The following is a 15,312-nucleotide window of genomic DNA, read 5'->3' as shown; positions in this document are numbered from 1 at the left end:
CGTCCTGGGCAGACAGTCGTAGCCAGAGGTGACGCTCAGGCCGAGGGCGCCGGGTGCGGGCGTCCTAGCCTCTGCCTGGACCTGTTCATCTGGAAGGCCCTCTCTAGCTCTAACGTTTCAGACTCTGACTCAGCTGGCAGCCGCGTGGACCCGGTTGCTGGGGGAAATGCTGTGTGCACATTTATTCTGGGGTTGGATATTTAAGGAGCAGGGAGTGTTGCGCTACATTTCGGAAGTGCTTCAAGAGGGAGGGGGCTGCAGACTGGGCTTTTCTTTAAACAGTTATAGATATCCTGTCCCGATCTCTCGGTCCACAAAGAGTAATTTTCTTCCCCTAAGAATCTGACGTGGGTCCTGCCCATTGTGTCTGCCTGGCTGGCTCCGGGCTGCTCAGTCCGGCAGGAAGCAGGTGGCCCGAGGTGGGACATGTGCCCAGCCCCCTCCCCGGCTGGCCGTGGGTCCCCTTCCAAGTGCCACCCCACTGCCATCCCGCTTCCAGAAAGCAAAGCGTGGCAGCGGCCCCTTAAGCTGCTGGGAGGGAAGCAGAGTGTTGGTCGGGTTCTCCTCGATCACCCTCCCCTGGGGATGACAAGATGGAGATCCCTGGGCTCTCGGGGGTCTCGGCATAGGTGGGGACACTGGGGAGCCCAGGCTTCCTCTTCCACGCCCGCTGTTTTCATGGGCTCAGGAAACTGACCGAAAGCTGGGACTTTGTTTTCAAAGCCCTGCGTCATTTTTACTATTTAAACGGCCACTTTGGGCTGCTTTTAGGGAGGTGGTTCTTTTGTCGCTTTTCTCACTCAGGATGTTGTTTCCAGTAGATTTCCTCACAGACTCTGTCTGCTGCCTTTGTTTGCCTCTCCGACTGCACATGGAGAAGTCTTCGAGAATCCAGGCTGAATCAGTGAATTGGACCTGTGGTGCTGTGAGGAGCACAGTTAAATTTTTCTCTGATGACATTTATTGTTTTCCTTTCTGCTCACAGAGGTCATCTTGTCCACATGCTCATTATAGCACATTTGAGAAATAGAGGAAATAAACGTAGGTGATGGAAGAGGAAAGTTGGTATCACCCACAGTCTCGCGGCCAGAGACCCACCACTAGCGGCCTCCCCATGTGGTTTGTCTTTCTCTCTTTGTTTCTTTTTTCTGGCTGGGCTCATACTACACGTATTGTTAAGGAACCGGCTTTTTACACCCAACACTGACATTAACATGGTCCCAGGCCCTTGGAAGTTTTATAGGCACCACTTTTAAGCCTCTTTTGCTCTCCTTCGGCTCTGCCACCAGCAAAGCAGCATCAAAGACAGTAGCCAGTGTTCCCGAGGAAAGAGGGACGGGAAAACTGAACAGATACCATCATTTGGGTCTGTGTGGAAAGCCGAGATGGCTGGGCTGGTGGATGACTTTTATTTTCTTCTTTCTCTTCTATGGTTTGCACGGTTTTCTGGAGCAAATCCCCGAGAAGAGGCGGAATGATGCAGTGATCAGCAGTGCGGGCTGTGGCATCCGGCGGCGTGGGTTCCTTGCTGCCGCTTTCCAGGTGAGCGGCCCGCCGAACTGCGCTGTGACTCAGTTTCCTTGTCTCTACAGTGCGAACAGTGATGCTATTGCCTTAGGTGGTAGGTAGGTTCTGAAGTTCAGATGTAGTGATGCATGAGAAGCCCGGTACTTACGGGGCAAACAGTGACCACGGTGGCTTTCCATTAGCCTTGTAATAGTAGAAATGCTAAGAGTTATGGGCTTATGCGCTGAATCGTGTCCCCTTCAAATTCATCTTTGATGTCCTAACCCCCACAGCTCAGAATGTGACTGTATTTAGAGATTGGGCTTACAAAGGAAATTGAGTCAAAGTGAGGTCATCAGAGTGGGCCCTAATCCTGTAGGACGGGTGTCTTTATAGGAAGAGATGGGGACCCAGACACCCCCAGAGGGGAGACCACGTGAGGGTACCTAGTAAAGGTGGCCAACTACAAGCCAAAGAGAGAGGCCTCCGAAGAAACCAACCCTGCCAACACTCTGATCTCGGGCTTCCAGCTTCCGAAATTGTGAGAAAATAAATTCCTGTTGGTTAAGCCCCCCAGCCTGTGGTACTTTGTGATGGCTGCCCTAGCAAATAATGTAGTTCCTTGGTAGGGGTATCGGCACTGCTGTTGTTTACGGCCTCTCTGCCCTGAGTTCCTTACAATCTAAGAGCAGTGCCAAGAGGTCTAAGAGACGGTGGAAGGGTCTCATACAAAGAGAAAAGAGCTCCTGCCACGGACCCAGCAGAACAGCACCGTTCCCCTTGCCCACTCCTGGAAGCTTCCTCCTCTTCCCGGCATGCTCAGTGTCCTTGGGATCTCCTCGGGGCCCCCACGCTCATGCCTCACCACAACTATTTCTCCCCAGAGAGCAGCCAAGACTCTCAGCTCCATTTGGAGGGAATTCACTCCTTCCTCCTCCAGGAGCCGTGGCCAGCCCGTTTCCCAGAGAATGCCCTCTTTCCCTGAAGGTGTATCTGCATTTGAATGAAGGGGTTTTAAATCCTCCAGACACCAACGAGAGAGAACGTGTTGACCCAGGCTCCCTTTGCATCAAACACGATGGTTTCTTAGGCTCGGATTTCTTTTGAATGCTTAAGTATATTTATTTTTTATTATTGTTTTAAAATTTATTTTGTTGTGGTAAGAACACTTAATAAGAGATCTACTTTCTTAACAAATTTTTAAGTGTATAATACATTGTTGTTGAAGGTAGGTACACGCTTGCCCAGTAGCTCTCTAGAGCTTATTCATCTTTTTTTCAACTGAAACTTCATGCCTGTTGATGAGTAACTCCCCTTCCCGCCCCTGGCAACCACCATTCCACTCTCTGAGTCTGTGAATTTGACTTTTTTTATTTTAGATCCTTCATATAAGTGGGGTCCTGTCTTTCTGGGACTGGCTTATTTCACTTAGCACAATGTCCTCAAGGTTCATCCATCTTGTCCCATATTACAGAATTTCTTTCTGTTAAGTCGGAATGGTATTCCATGGTACGTATCCACCCCATTTTTGTTATCCAGTCATCTGTAGATGGACATTAGGCTGTTACCACATCTCGGCTATTATGAATAGTGAATGCCAGAGTACTAACATCTCTGTGAGATCTTGATTTCAGTTCTTTAGGATAAACGCACAGCCGTGGGATGGGATCGCAGGGTGGGATTTTAAAGACGGGGAAAGGAGGTCCCTGGGAGATGCACGTGCAATCTCTCCTCAAATTATCTGAGCACAGCTGCCCTCTACTGAGAGTGCACAAGTGGGGAAAAAGTGGCTGTTGGGTTGGAATACTTTTGTCTTTGCAAGCTGAGGGTCAGCTCCTTCTCCTCGGCTAGACAGGTAACCGCTACGCCTTGTCTGCTAAGCCCACCCCTCTCCAGGCACCCTATTTTCTCAAGAGACAGTCTTATAAATCTGGCTAATGACTCCCATTTCATTTCCCCAAACTCCATAGAGGGAAATTAAAATGAAGCTCAAATACTTGCCAGGTTATTCATGGGAAAGACCTTTGGCTTTTAAAGAATGCATTTTAGATGGCTGGATTAATCGAGTGGCACATTACAATATGGCCCTGCTGAAGTTTGCAGGAGGTCCCTGGCACCTGGTGTTGTGCATTACACAATGCTGCCAGGGAGCATGAATTATCTTTACAGGAAGAGGCAGGAATTAATATGTCAGAGGGAAAAGACCTACTGGCAGCACTTGGTGAAAGCCCCGGACCCTTGCTCCTTGTCAAGGTCTTGCAAGGTGGAGTCATGATCACACAGCTCAAGAGCGAGCGTCCTGAGCAGGCTCCTCTCCGAGAAGGGTCCAGGGCAGAGCAGCAGAGAATTTATGCACTGCCCCTCTCCATCTGGCCCTGCTCACCTACGAGGGTGGAAGCCGGAGTCTTTGCAGCCTTGGAAAGAGACACTTACCTAGATGCTTAATTTATGACAGGCATGTTGAAAAAAAATGCTGATTTCATTCATTTTATTACCTCCCTGGCACAGCAAGTTAATTAAAAAAAAAGCATGATTACTGCCTTGGGCTCACTTAAGAGGTTGATTTGTAATGTAAATCTATGCATTTGTACGGTACATACATTGATAGAAAAGTAATAATAATGATGATAGCGTCTATCACTAAATTAGTTGCAGACCGGGGGTGGGGGAAGGAGTTATACACAGGTTATTTATAACCCTGCCAGGCCAATGTTAGTCAATTCATTTTATTGATGGAGAAACTGAGGCTCAGAGTGGTCAAGGCGTTTGCCCAAGGTCACACAGCTGAGATGCGATATATTGGAATTTGACCTCACTTACAGGATAGTATTTGTGGCAGGGTGAACTGGAAATTCTCTCTGTCCACCCTGCTCCATCCCACCATCTGCGTCCCCCTGATCATCACCATGGTCAAGGGAGGACCCTGGGCATTAGGGAGAAACAAGACTGACAGTGCGGTTCACCATTCTGTAATGTGAGGAAGCTGAGGACTATGACCTGAAGCAGACTATATGCTGCCTACAGAAGTGCAATTTTAATAAGAGACTAGTAGGTTAAACGTAAAAAGATGAAAAAGGATACACTATGTTAACCATTAATCAAAAGAAAACTGGAGAGAGGATATTAATATAAGACAAAGTAGATTACAGAGCAAACAACATTTCCAGGGAGCAAAAATGTCATTTCATAATGATAAAGGGATCAATTAATCAAGAGGACATAACAATTCTGAATGTTTATGTACTGAGTGACAGTCCTTCAAAACACACAAAGCAAAAATTGACAGAACTGCAAGAAGAAATAGACAAATCCACAGTTATAGTCCAAGATTTCAATACCACTCTCTCAATAATTACTAGAACAGGTGGGCAGAAGATTAGCAAGGACACAGAAGACTGGGACAACACTAGCCACCCACTTCTCTTGATTGACATTTATAGATCACTGCAATCAACAAGACTGGAACACATGTTCTTTGCAAGTATACGCCCAGAAGATGTTGCCAACTATCTCATACTCTGGTCTATAAAACAAGTCTCAATATATTTAAGCATATTCAAGTCATATAAAGTAACATCCTCTGACCATGGTGGAAGTAAATTGCAAATCAATACCCAATATTTGGAAGATCTCCAAAAAATTGTAAATTAAACAACACCTTGGTAACTACCCAGTGAGTCAGAGAAGAAATTATATGATTATCTTAATAGCCATATAAAAAGCATTTACAAAATCCAACGTTTGTTCCTAAATAAACACACACACACACACACACACACACTGTAGAAGACTAGTAGTAACTAGCCTCTATTTCATAAGAGGCACCTACAAAAATATATAATTAACATCCTAATTGCTGGTGGGAGACTAAATCCTTTCCCTCCCCTAAGGTCTGGAATAAGAGATGTCTGCTTTACAACTTCTGTTTGACATTGTACTGGAGGCACTAACTGGGGAAATTAGGAAAGATAAAGACATAAGAGACATTGCTTGCAGACAATATGGTCATCTATGATTGAAGTGATCAACTAAGAAGTGAATTATTGCAAGCCTGCAGGGTACAATATCAATATACAAAAATCATTTTCTTGTTTCTTGTTTTGTTTTTAGAGAGGGAGAGAGAATGTGGGGGCAGAGGGAGAGGGAGAGAGGGGATCTTAAGCAGGCTCCACGCCCAGCTTGGAGCACGATTTGGGGCTCGATCTCACAACCCTGATATCATGACCTGAGCTGAAATCAAGAGGCAGATGCTTAACTGACTGAGCCATCCAGGTGCCCCCCCCCACCCAAATCACATTTATTTCTATATGCTGACAATGACCAACCAGGAGTTGGAATTAAGAAAAAAATAATATCATTTACAATAGCATCCAAAAAAGTGAAATTGGAATAAATCTGACAAAAGACATGCAAGATCTGTACACTGCAAACTGTGAATCATTGCTGATGGAAGCTGAAGAATACCTAAATAAATTGAGAAAGGTACCTTGTTATGGGTGAGTAGACTCACTATGGCTAAGATGTCAGTTCTCCCCACATTGATCTATTTATAGATTTAACACAATTCCTACCAAAATCCCAGTTGTTTTTATGTAGAAACTATCAATTGACTAAAATTCATGTGGAAATGCAGAGAACCTAGAATAGCCAAATAACTTTGAAAAGGAGGAATGGCTACCTGATTTTAAGACCGTTAAAAAGTTAGGACTTTAAGCTCTTTCTTATATCTCTTTTTAAGCACAAAACCTTGCCTGCGACTCCCTAGAAGTCTTCTCATTGACCTGACGTTGAGGACGAGCTTTGTGGGAAGACCTGGGGGCTGTTCCAGAGAAGGGGAATGGATAGATGTGCGACACACAGAAATAAGAGTTATTCATCCTAGGAGGGCCACAAGAGGAATTCATGGTGAGCCACTCATTCTCTCTGGTAACTCCCAGTAAACCAAATGTGGTTGCAGGGGGCGTGATCATGCTGGACCAACGACACACCTCAGGGCCACAGAGCCCGGGAAACAGTGGGAGGGTGGTATTAAAGAGACCCTTGATGAAGACGTAAGAATGTGAAATGTCTTCCCTTGTGAGGCACAGGGAAAGTCTAAGGGAGCAAAACTTCCCACTTTGTCCCTTTTCCAACGATATCACCTTTAGAACAGTCGGCATTGTTCAGTGGAGAATTTCTTACAGGGAATGCAGTCCTGGGCATTGGGCAGCCCTAGGTTGACAGGACCGTTAAATGGGAATAATAATTCCCTAGGAAACAGGAGGGGACTCTTCCTCCTTCTTTCCTGGTCCAAGCCCCTCAGATGGAGGACAGGGGAAAGGGTGGCCATTGAAGAAAGTCCGGGAGCTCTGGGGTGCCAAAGAAAGTCAATGAGGGGGAAAGGAGGGGGAGAGGGGGTTAACACCCAGTCCTCAGAATATCCTGTGGATGGAATAGCCAGCCTTCAGTTACAGAAAGGGTTGCTGCCCGAGTAATATTGGAATGACACATAACAAACAAAGTAACTTGCAACTTCTCTCAGAAGGAGCTGCTCTTAGAGTCCACAGACAGAGACCTCGCCCCGAGGCCCCTTTCCTGATCCCCCCTTTCCCTAGCTCTCTGTGCCCTCACCATGGAAACTTCCAGATGGCAATCCCTCCATGCTATAGGTCTGGGGAAGCAGACAGGAGGCCTCAAATAGAGGAAGACACGTCCCCTCTCAATTCAGTCTCATTTCTGGCCCCCAAACTGACATCTTCCCAGGTCACACACAAAGATGTGTTCTTGTCCTTTGGCCACCACTCCTAGTACACTAGAATGATAATAAAATTGCAAAACGTAATGTCTGCTATGTGCCAGGCACTGTTCAAAGTGCTGTACAAATAGCGACTCTTCGAATGCTCACAACTGCATGTGGGAGTTGCTATTATTATTATTCCCATTTAACGGTTGTGGAAACTGAGGCACAGACATGTTAGTAACTTAGCCATGACAAGTCTCTGTGTCTTCCCTGAACTCCTTTTCCATTCAGCTCCATCTTTTTTGGAAACAGTTGTGCCTTAAGAACCTGGTGCCTTAAGAACACCAGGTGATACAGAGAAAACAACCACGTTATAAATACATACACCCAATTCCCATTACTGAAGAGAAACCTTAACTTACTGGTCTTTTTCAAACTACTTTACTATGTTCAGGTTTCTCAACAGGTTCTTACTTTACTACCATTGGCCCATAATGATGATTTTCTTTTTCCCTCAGGAGAAAGGAACGTTTGTCCCAGGACGACTTGGTATCTCCTTGGAAGACCAAAACTGCTGACACTATAAAAATGGGACAGTTTTTAACTACCAAATCCGTGGTGGTCAAGACTGTGTGTGGGGTGTGGAACAGGAAGAGAGGCCAACCCCTGACTTTCACTACAGATCCCTACCACAGAGGATGTCAGACCGAATGTTAGAAACCAGGCTGCTGTATCCAGACTTCATCTCTTTCTTTTTAACTGTTTATTTTGAAGTAGTTACAGATTCCTAGGAAGATGTGAGGCTAGTAGAGTTGTCCTGTGGACAATTTCTCCAGCTTCCCTACAAAGGTGACATCTTAGACAGAAACAGAACAATGAGAAGGATAGACATTGGTACAGTGGTGTCACACATCGGGCCATTTTATCACATGCCCACATTTGTGTGACCAGCACCTTAGTCAAGATCCAGAACTCCTTCCTCATGATGAAGATCTCCCTCCTCCTCCTCCTCCTCCTCCTCCTCCTCCTCCTCCTCCTCCTCCTCCTCCTCATTCCTATCCCTTGGCCACCACGAATCTGTTCTCTACCTCTTTAATTTTGTCATTTTGAAAATGTTATGTAAATAGAAGCATAGACTATTTACCTTTAACGTAATTATTCATATATTAGGGGCTAAGTTGGCCTTTTTATTTTTTGTTTTCTGTTTGTTCCCTTTGTTTTCTTCTGTTTTTGTTTTTCTGTACTTGAACATTTTTCAGAATTCCATTTTGATTTTTCTATAGTATTTCCAAATGTATCTCTTCGTGTAGATGGTTTAGTTGTTGGTTTAGGTATTATGTTATACGTACATAATTTATAGCAGTCCACCGCTGTTGACATTTTACCAGTTTGAGTCAAGTGCTGAAACCCTCCCTCTTTTTCAGTTCCTATTACTCTCCCTTGTTTATGATATAATTTCCTTAAGTATTCCTCTTCATGCATTTAGAACCGATTGAACTCTGTTATAATTTTTGTTTCAACCAAACACAATTTAGAAAATTCAAGAAGTCTATTGTATTCATCTTTTTTATATTCTTCCCATTGTTCTTTTTCCCTCCCAGAAGCTTCTTTCTGTTCAAGAATTTTCTTTAGGTGTTTTAGACTATGTCTGCAGACCACAGATTCTCTTAGTTTTCCTCATCTTAAAATATATCTCTTTACTTATGAAGGATATTTTCACTGGATACAGGAGTCTGGGTCAACGGTTCTTTTCTTTCAGCACTTGGAAAATGTGGTGCCACTTCCTTTGGGCCTCTGTGGTTTTTGATGAGAAATTCTCTGTCATTCAAATTGTTCCCCCCCCTTAAGGTAAGGTATTGTTTCTCTCTGCTTTCAAGAACTTCTTTGTGGGGGGCGCCTGGGTGGCTCAGTTGGTTAAGCATCCAACTCTTGATTCCAGCTCAGGTCATGATCTCAGAGTCTTGAGATTGAGCCCAGTGTCAGGCGGTGTGCTCAGTGGGGAGTCTGCTTGAGATTCTCTCTCTCCCTGTCCCTCTGCCCCTCCCCACCATGCATACACTCTCTTTCTCTCTAAAATAAATAAATAAATCTTTAGAAAAAAGAATTTTTTTTTGTCTTTAGTTTTTAGAAGTTTGACTATGATATGTCTTGGTATGGTTTTCTCTGGGTTTATCCTGTTTAGGCTCCATTCAGCTTCTCAGATCTGTAAATTTATGTCTTTTGCTGAAGTTTGGAAATTTCCAGCCATATTTCTTCTAATGCCTTTTCAGCCCTTTTCCTCTCCTTTGGGGACTCTGGTGACATGAATGTTAGATCTTACAGGATAGTCCCACAGGTCCCTGAGGCTCTGTTCATTTTTTTTTTTTTTATTCTATTTTCTTTCTTGTTTAGACTGGGTACTTTCTATTGTTTTATGCTCAAGTTTATTTATCCTTTCCTTTGCCCTTTCCATTCTGTTGTCAAGCCCATCTGTTAAGTATTTAAAATTTTGGTAATCATCTATTTTTCAGTCCCCAAATTTCCATTTAGAGAATTTACATGCTTGCATCTTCTATTTCTTGGTTGAGACCTTTCTTTTTTGTAAGTGGGTTTGTAATTGCTCATTGGAGCATTTTTATGATGGCTGTTTTAAATTCCTTGTCACATAATTCTAACATTTGTATTGTCTTGGTGTTGGTGTGTATTGAATGTCTTTTTTCACTCATTGTGATTTTCCTGCTTCTTGGAGTGGTAAGTGCTTTTTGTTTGTGTCCTGAACCTGGATATTGTGTTACCAGACTCTGCCTTTTATTTAAATCTTCTTTTTTAGCAAGTTTCCACTGACACTGCATGGGTCAAGGTGAGGCAGAGCTCTGCCCCACTGGATGGTGGTGAAAATTGTGGTTTCCCATCCCCCTTCCTCTGACATTGGGGGAGGGGGAGGTGCCACCTCATCACTACTGGGTGAGTGTGGGAATTCAGGGTCCCTATGTGGTCTCCACTGGCCCTAGGGAGAGGGTTATAACTGGTGGGTGGGACTGAAGTTTCCAGATCCCTACTCAGTCTTCTCTAATGCCAGTGTAGTGGGCAGGAGAAGGAAGGGCACCTCATTACAGCAGGCGATGTGGATAGGGAGGCTCCCGGTTCTACCTGTGCCGATGGAGTGGCAGTATGACAACATTTTTTCCCTTGGTGCCTGGCTGGGGGTGGAGTGGTTATTGTCTAAAAGTTTTCCATCTTGTTAGGTTGCCCCCTTTCTTGGTCCTTTATCTAGGGAAATATACTTACTTGCCAATATTTACATTTATATTAAATATTTGTATATAAATATATAAAATAAATATATTTATTACTAAAGATATAAATATATATTTATCCCAGCGTTTTTATTTGTTTTTAACAGGTGGAACAGAGAAAGTGTTTATACTCCGTCTTGGTCTGGAGATCTAATCTTAGAAGAAAAGAATCCTCCATCCCAAAGCACAAAGAGAAGGATTAGTCTTGACCACTGCCAATGCCCCAGCAGCAGCAGCAGCTCAGTGGACAGACCACCCAGATGGGAGCAGAGACTGTTTGCTAAGCAGAGAGCTCTCAGCTTTTGACTCATAACACAGACTTGATCCATTCAGTATGTTTTCAACTGTTCAGCCATTTTATTCACTAGATTTTGTTTTGCAGAAACAAGCCCCCTCCTTCTAAAAGTGAAGATTTGCCATTGTAAGATTTAAAAGAAAAAAAGTCCTACTGACCTTGAAAACTTTTCTAGAAGCAAAGTTATAGCACTGTAGTTAGAGTGCATACTGCCCTCCAAGAGAACTTATTTATTTGGGGTAGCACTGCTGAAGGTATTTTTTATCAAACAAAACAAAACAGAAACAAGTCACCTTCCTTCAGACATAATCTCTCCCCTCTACCTTCACTGGGTCTCAGGGACTCCTGGGGACTTCTGTGTTATTATAACTTCCTGGAGAAAGGCCAGGCTTTGGGCTCCAATAAATCAACAAAAATGTGTTATATCAATGGATGCACAACATTGGCTTTAGCCCTGGAAGTTTTGTTAAGGATTCAGTGACCAGTTTCACTTGCAAATAACAATTAGTTACCCAACACCTACAGGCTAAATTTAACAACAAGTACAACATTTCTGCCAATGTTTTCTTTTTTAAACCTTCATTCCTTTACTCATTCAACAAATATTTACTGAACACGTATTTTGTGCCAGGCACTGCTCTAGGTGCTGGAGATAAAGCACCAAAGAAAACAAACAGAACTCTGCCTTCATGTTGGCTGACATTCTATTGGGAAGACATATGATAAACGTAGTAAGTAAATGAAATACATAGCACGTTGGAAGGTGATAAGTGCTCTGGAGGGAAATGAAGCAGGAAGGGAAGTGGGAGTGCCTGTAGGTCGGGTTGCATTACAATAGTGTGGTTAGGGAAAGCCTCATTGAGGGAGTGACATTTGAACAAGAACTTGAAGGAGGGACAAGCCAGGTAGGGAGGGAGACATTTGGATTGCAGGGCCAAGACACTCCACACAGTAGTGACAGCCCTGAGATGAGAGTATGCCTGGTTTGAGGAATGCCAAGGAGGCAGAGAAGACTACACTCGGTAGACTACCAGTCAGGTCAAGTAAAGACAAGTCTTGCAAGTGAAGTCTTCCCGGGAACCGGCCAGGTGTGGGAATGGGGGCCAGGCCATTGCTTTTTGCTGAGATTGCAGGCTGCTGGTTTTCAAGGCTACTATGAAACTGGGGAATGGGGGATGAGAATCAGTTAAGTTACAACACCATAAAGCTCAGTGTTCTTACTGAGATTCTGCCTTTTTTTTTTTTCTTCCAGTAAACTCTCCTCAATTGCGGCAAGTCCTTTGGTTAATTTTCTGAGTTCTGTAAAAGTTGATTCTGCTGATTTTGGCCACAGTTCTCATTGTTTTTACAGAGGAGAGGATTTTCAGAGGTCTTCACTCCATCATTCCCGCTGCCATCGCTCTTGAAAGGACACTTGAGGCTCGAAATCGACATAAACCAAGTTGACTCTGGGAACGTACCCAGAGTTTTCAGTGGACATGCAGTTTGGTTGGACCAGGGGCCCCATGCTGCAGGAGAGTGGGAAGAAGGCAGAACAGACAGCTTGAAGCTGTTTTCAAACTGGCATTCAAAGTTTTTGAGGAGAAAAGTGAACATGGTGAAAATAATGTTTTAAGATTAATCCGGCAGGGAGTCTAGGAGGTGAGCAAGAATAGAAGCAAGAAGACCAGTTCCTTTGGTCGGAAGGGAATAATTGTGTACCTGGGAGAAGCGATAAGAATAGGTTGGTGTGAGAGCTTTCTGAAGGAAGCTTCTGTGGAATGGCCAACGACTGGTTATAGGGGAAAGCTTCAAAGTACATGTGTGCATATAATTGTTTTCTGGAGTTATTGCTAGTGAGATGCCAACCCCTCAAGTTTTCTGCCTGCTAGCCCAGAAGTTATATAGCTCCCAAGGGGGTCCTTCTGGCTTCCCCCTCTTATTCCACTTGCCCCCCATGAATGACCCTCCCAGTGAAATAGTGGAGTATCTTGAAGTTCATGGCCAGTAATTTCCCCCAGTGGTCTGCTCCTGGGTGGGGAGGCAGAGTTGGTGTTCACACAGCCAGGCTTGACTGTAAGCACATGAAATTCTTGAATCATAGGGGCCCCTAATTTAAAAAAAAAAATCAATATGTTTGTCATCCATTTGCTGGTGGGGGGCACTGTGCTGAGCAAAAGAGGAACCTGGCACTTTCCTTCTGGGTTATCACTGATAACCAGAACCTCTTTTCTAGGTACACTGGCCCAAAGGTAAGGGGGTGTGTGGGGGGCGGGATCTGAAATCAGACACAGCAGGTGCTGAGATTCCTCCCCGCCCCTCCCGTGCTGCTCTGTCTCCCAAATGGTGGATCCAAACCCTTCTTTAGGTATCTCCAGACATTTGGATCTTTCAGACTATCAGAGACACACCTCAAGTTCTGGGCCAGATCAGGCCAACATTAACCTTAGAAGTGGGGAGACTGATTAAGTCAGACACAAAGTATTTCCCAAAGTGTATTCCATGGAATTCTGGTCTCATGAGTGTCTCCTCAGAAAGAGGTCTAACAAGCTGAGGAAATGCTCCATTCTCTATTCCCTGTTATATGAGTTACAGTGTCACAGTGCATGTTGGTCTTGGAAAGCTCTGAGAAGTCCTATAATAAGAAACTTTCAATCTATTTAACTTAGCATTTCCTAGTCCTCACTGACCATAGAACTCGTTTTCCTTTGGACAATCCACTTTGGAGCCAGGCCTTTAGCAAGTGTCCCTTACTCTCTTCCCCTATCTTTCTCTGGTCAGACACAATATGGCAGCCGTTCACATCCTTGTTCTGGGGGCTTTAATCAGTGCAGACCCTTGAAAAAATGAGGACTTCAGTTCGGCACATGGCTGCCACTCAGACAGCCCAGATGGGACAAATCTGCTCTGCCAAATTGTCCCCGAAGGTCCTGAAAGCTTAGAGTTTCCTAGAGACTTAGAAGCTCCAACTGCTATCTTATCTCAGACCTTCCTCTAGGGTCCTCAGTGTAAAGTGGGGTAAATAGTAACTACTAAATTTGCGGGATTGTGGTGAAGTTATTTAATACATGATCATGTATGTCAAGGGCTCAGGACGGTTCCTGACACACAGTGAGCTCTGTACGTGTTCGCAAGTCTTGGTCTGAGGACCTTTTCTTTCCTTTTCTTTTTTCCTTTTCTTTTCCTTTCCTTTCCTTTCTTTTTTCTTCTCTTGCCTGAGGACATTTGTTAATGAACTTTTTTTGTATTCATTATTGTTAAATTATGATTATTATATAATGTTAGCTGGATCTATTCTTCTTCTTCTTCTTCTTCTTTTTTGTATAAATGGTCAAATAGTCCTAAGCAGTTGTCTGTCTTGCATACAAGTGCATGCGAACACACACACACACACACACACACACTCCACTCTCTTCCTCTGAATTCACTGATTCCCACTGATCTATGTCTCAGGGCCTGGGGCCCATTACAGGCCCCCTGAGGTATTAACTCAAAAGATGAGAGAAAGAGAAAAGAGACTTTCTTTGGGGAAGAGAGATGGGAGGAAAGGGGGGGGCGCTGCAGATATATAGGACCATTGTTCAGTGAAGGTCCCAGCAGTTTTATAGGGGAACAACACAGAGAGCCCTGGCCCAGCCGTTCCCACTGAGGCCAAGAAGAAGCCACTGGGCTCTGTAAATCTCTCTGAGGTAAGGTGTGTGTATCATGTGTTAGAAAACACTGTCGCACGTGCGGGAAGGAAAAAGGATGTAAGCGAATGGGAAGGACATTTCCCCCAGAGGTAAATGCCGGCTGGGAGGGCGGAGGCGCCCTTCTCCCAAAGAGAGGAAATGGCCGGGTTGGGTGTGCTCTCCGCTGCCCACCCTCCCCCGCCTCCCCCGCCTCCCCCGCCTCCCCCTTGCAAGAAGCCCAGAGGACTGCTCCCCCCAGTACAAGCAGGCACTGGGAATGAGGTAACAGCAAAGGGGTGTTTGCCTGTCACCATGAGGGAGCATTTCCGAGAAAGTGGGCTGGCTCTGGAGAGCTCAGCCTTTCCTCCCAGGTCTCCTTTTCTGAAGGGATGGGGACAGAAAGGAAGCCAAGGAGACCGGGCCAACATTTCCAAACAGAAGAGGTGTGTCCCTGACCCTCAGAGGGCAAGAACTGGGCATGCCACAGTGCCACATTGGGAAGCGTGCCGCCCGGCACTGCGGTGCTGTACCCATGTCACTTACCATGCTTGAATGACCAGTAAAAAGCTCTTCAAAAAATACATGCCTCTTTGTGCATCTTGGCCAGGTAATTAAAGGTGACGAGGTGACACAAACCTCCCTGGCCGGCCCTTCTCCTGGGCAAGAAGAAAGCTTCCGTCAGAACTGCTCTGCCCTGAAATTTCTTTCTTCTCTGTCACCCCTGCCCTAGGGACAGGGCAGCCAGCACTGGAACCTCCAAAGTGAGGCCCCATCCCGTCAATCCCTGGCCACTGGGCCTGCAAATCCGGCGGACCCTCCCTCCAAACAGAACGCAAGGTTGGGTCCCCTGTGAGCAGTCTGACATCT

General features: G+C 45.0%; 1 long non-coding RNA gene across 2 annotated transcripts; it reads left to right on the top strand.

Moving 5' to 3' along the window:
• The first annotated feature begins 345 nt into the window (after positions 1 to 345).
• On the top strand, positions 346 to 14,099 carry LOC123841790 (uncharacterized). Of its 2 annotated transcripts, XR_010411671.1 has the most exons (5): positions 346 to 1,542; positions 6,245 to 6,411; positions 7,744 to 9,073; positions 10,035 to 10,168; positions 10,608 to 14,099. It is a non-coding gene; the product is annotated as an uncharacterized LOC123841790 (long non-coding RNA). The 2 variants fall into 2 exon arrangements; XR_006790294.3 differs by having other exon boundaries at positions 7,744 to 10,168.
• Positions 14,100 to 15,312: the final 1,213 nt, after the last annotated feature.

Source organism: Mirounga angustirostris, unplaced genomic scaffold, assembly GCF_029215605.1.
Source record: "Mirounga angustirostris isolate CCGP_5_RB_7025 unplaced genomic scaffold, mMirAng1.0.hap1 SCAF_5, whole genome shotgun sequence".
Lineage (NCBI taxonomy): Eukaryota > Metazoa > Chordata > Mammalia > Carnivora > Phocidae > Mirounga > Mirounga angustirostris.
This window is presented reverse-complemented; position numbering and strand designations above follow the sequence as displayed.